Source organism: Canis lupus, chromosome 2 (genome assembly GCF_048164855.1).
Source record: "Canis lupus baileyi chromosome 2, mCanLup2.hap1, whole genome shotgun sequence".
Taxonomy (NCBI): Eukaryota; Metazoa; Chordata; class Mammalia; order Carnivora; family Canidae; genus Canis; species Canis lupus.
In genome coordinates, this window is record NC_132839.1 from 56,321,884 (window position 1) to 56,325,195 (window position 3,312).

At 43.5% G+C, this 3,312-nt stretch overlaps 1 non-coding gene across 1 annotated transcript; it reads right to left on the reverse strand.

The window, feature by feature from the left end:
* Positions 1-2,885: 2,885 nt before the first annotated feature.
* LOC140623911 (small nucleolar RNA SNORD45) lies at positions 2,886-2,964 on the reverse strand. Its single transcript, XR_012023441.1, has one exon. It is a non-coding gene; the product is annotated as a small nucleolar RNA SNORD45 (small nucleolar RNA).
* Between the last annotated feature and the right edge of the window lie 348 nt (positions 2,965-3,312).

Genomic DNA, 3,312 nt, shown 5'->3' on the forward strand with positions numbered 1-3,312 from the left:
TTTGTTTGTTTTTAAAGATCTTATTTATTTATTCACGAGAGACACACAGAGAGAGGCAGAGACACAGGCAGAAGGAGAAGCAGGCTCCCTGCAAGGAAACCAATGTGGGACTCAATCCTGGATCCCGGGATAATGCCGAGCCGAAGGCAGACGCCCAACCGCCGAGCCACCCAGGTGTTCCACAAGGTTTCGATCTAGAAGATGAATAGTAGTCTTGGGGCGCCTGGGTGACACATTCGATTAAGTGTTCAACTCTTGGTTTTAGCTCAGGTCATGATCTCAAGGTTGTGAGATAGAGCCCCACATTGGGCTCCATGCTTAGCTCAGAGTCTGCTTAAGACTCTCCCTCTGAAAAAAAAAAAAAGACTCTCCCTCTGCTCCTCCTCCCTACTCTCTCTCTCTAAAATAAATAAATAAATTTTAGAAGATGAATCACAGTCCTTGCCATCAAGTTTCAAGTACAGAAAGTATGCAGACAATGAACACTGCTCCATGGTCACCTTTCCATCTATCTCCATGGACTTGTTTTTGGTTTTGGTGTCTAGGCATTTTCATTGTCAGTCATTGCTCAAAGCACTGGGTTTCTGAATCGTAGGACACAAGGGCAGTAGTCTTTGAGAGCTTCCTTGCTTTGTAGTATGTCAAGATGTACATCTGCTGTCCCAGAACTGGAATCAGCCTTTTCTCTAAGGAACCTCAGTTCCCTTTAGGAGAAATATATTTAGAAACCAGAATCTGTCCTCTAAGGAAGCTCATTTATTCTGGGTTGGTTACTATTTCTAGTTCCCCTCAGTGGACAGAGATGAAAGAAAGAAACTCAGGAGAGGAGCAGATTTTGGAAGGTAAAGGAAAAACTAACTTTTCTCAGTGATTTGTCTATTACTAATCATTTAGATGGTATTTTTTATTATAATAAGAAATATATCTACATACCTTTATTTGTAGTTTTTTTCTCCCTCTCAATGAATTTGCTTAGGATGATTTACTTTTGTAGGTTTATTAGGACATGGACAGGAACACTCTGGTGTCTTCTTAATTATTTCCTCAGAGACTCTATACAGGACCAGCTGCATGATTTATAGCCCCCTAAAAAATGAAAATGCAGGCCCTGGTCCAAAAACCACTAAGTTACTAATATTAAAAACTTTAAAAATTTTTCTTGTCTTTCCCTTTTATCCCCTCTCCACCTGTCCTGCTGTTTTCTATTTACTATTTAATTTGCCTATCCTCTAGACACAGGGATACAAACAGGCTGAGTGCCCCCCTCCCGGTGCCCCCAGGGCCCATCCCCTGGCAATATATAAGGACCATACCAGCTGCTGGCATTTTCCTTCCAGCCAGGCCCCTGAGTGATGCCAGGGATGTTCCCCTCCCATAGATCTGCTCCCCAAGCCACAGAGATGGGCACTCAAAGGCACTGCAGCCTTCATGCCAGGACTTGGTAGGTAATACGTCTGGGGATGGGTGAGGGATTTGCCTTGTGAATTGTCTGCTTAATGCAACACAGCATTTCCACTCTTGGGTGGGGTCAGCTGCCACCAGGCCTTCCCCTGAATCACCATAGGGTGTATGTGCCTGACTGGGATCCTTTCCATTCTAAGCCAAGGCCCCCACCATGGATGAGGGTGACAGTGGTTGCTGGGCAGAAGCAGGGAGGGGAGGCCAGGTAAAGCCCGGGGCATCAGGGGGTGAGGAACAGGTGGCTTGAGTTGGTCCCTGGGAAGCAGGGAGGCAGCAGGAGGTGGGGCAGTGCATGAGCCAAGGCTCTGAATCTCAGTGCAATGCCCCATTGTCCCATTGGTCTTCACCTACAAAACATAAATCAAAGATAAAATTCTTAGGAATTTGGGCAGCCTGGGTAGCTCAGTGGTTTAGTGCTGCCTTCAGCCCAGGGCGTGATCCTAGAGACCTGGGATTGAGTCCCAAGTTGGGCTCCCTGCATGGAGCCTGGTTCTCCCTCTGCCTGTGTCTCTGCCTCTCTCTCTCTGTGTCTCTCATGAATAAATAAATAAAATCTTAAAAAAAAATTCTTAGGAATTTAAAGATGAGGATCGTAGAACATAAAACCCCAAATTTAGGGCTGTGTGATTGGTCCAAGCATAAGGTCCCTGTGTGATTGTGCTGGTCCCATGCCTGTGAAGTTGTCCCTTCCTATACAGCATTCAGCGGCAGGTTTTAAAATATGATTGGGGCCCCTGGGGTTCTTGGGGGACCCTTCCAGGGGTTCTGTGAGGTCAAAACTACTTTCACAGTAAGGCAAAGACATAATTTACCTTCTTCACATTTATTATTCATTGCCTCAGGAGCACACGCTGAGGTTCTTCTAAAGTTGCCTGACAAAGGAGAGGTATAGGAGAGATGGGTCATCATTAGAAATGTGATGTCTGCAAAGGAAAGAGTGCAGCTAACCCAAGGAAGGCTTGGAAAAGAGGTATCCTTGGGTCGATCTAGACTCAGGTTTGCCAGGCTGGCACGGCAGTAGAACAGAAGTTAGGATAATGTCTGGGACGCCTGAGTGGCTCAGCAGTTGAGCTTCTGCCTTTGGCTCAGGTCATAATCCCGCCATCCCAGGATCAGACTCCCTGCTTGGAGCCTGCTTCTCCTTCTGCCTCTCTCTGTGTATCTCTCATGAATAAGTAAATAAAATATTCTTAAAAAGAAAAAAAAATATAAAGTTGCCTGACAGTGGAGTATTTTATTTTATTTTATTTTTTTAACTTTTCCTCTTTTAATGTTTGGCCCCGGTGCACATCCCCATATACATCTGAACTTTTTTCACTCGGATCCCATCTTGCCACACACCAACTTTCTGTTTAAAAGTCGCCACTTTATCTGCCTCGAAGGAACGTAAGCCCTGAAGCTCCTGTAAAGATTCGGGTATTTCTCAGGTCTCAGAGTAATTCTAGAGCTGAAGGAGTAATCATCAACTTCAGATTCAGAATACATGCCAGCTCATCATCGACCACAGTGGGGTATTTTAATAGGTTGAAAGCAGAAGAGAGAATCCTGCTGTCTTCCATTAAGCCAGGCATTCAAGAGGTTTTTAAAAATGTAAAGCAATATTACTCTTTTCACTAATCTCTGTTGTGGAAAATGTAGCTATTTTCCATAAAATCATTTTGCTGTTATTTTAAATTTTTCCATATTTATTTCTACATATTCGTTTTTGTTTTTTGCTTTGTTTTGTTTTTGTTTTCGTTTTTATTTTAAAATGAATACCTAAAGATATTTTACATTTCCCAGTTTTGATTCCTAACACAACAAAAATTGATAGATATAATCCGTGTAAATAAGAGCTGATGCGCATCCTCA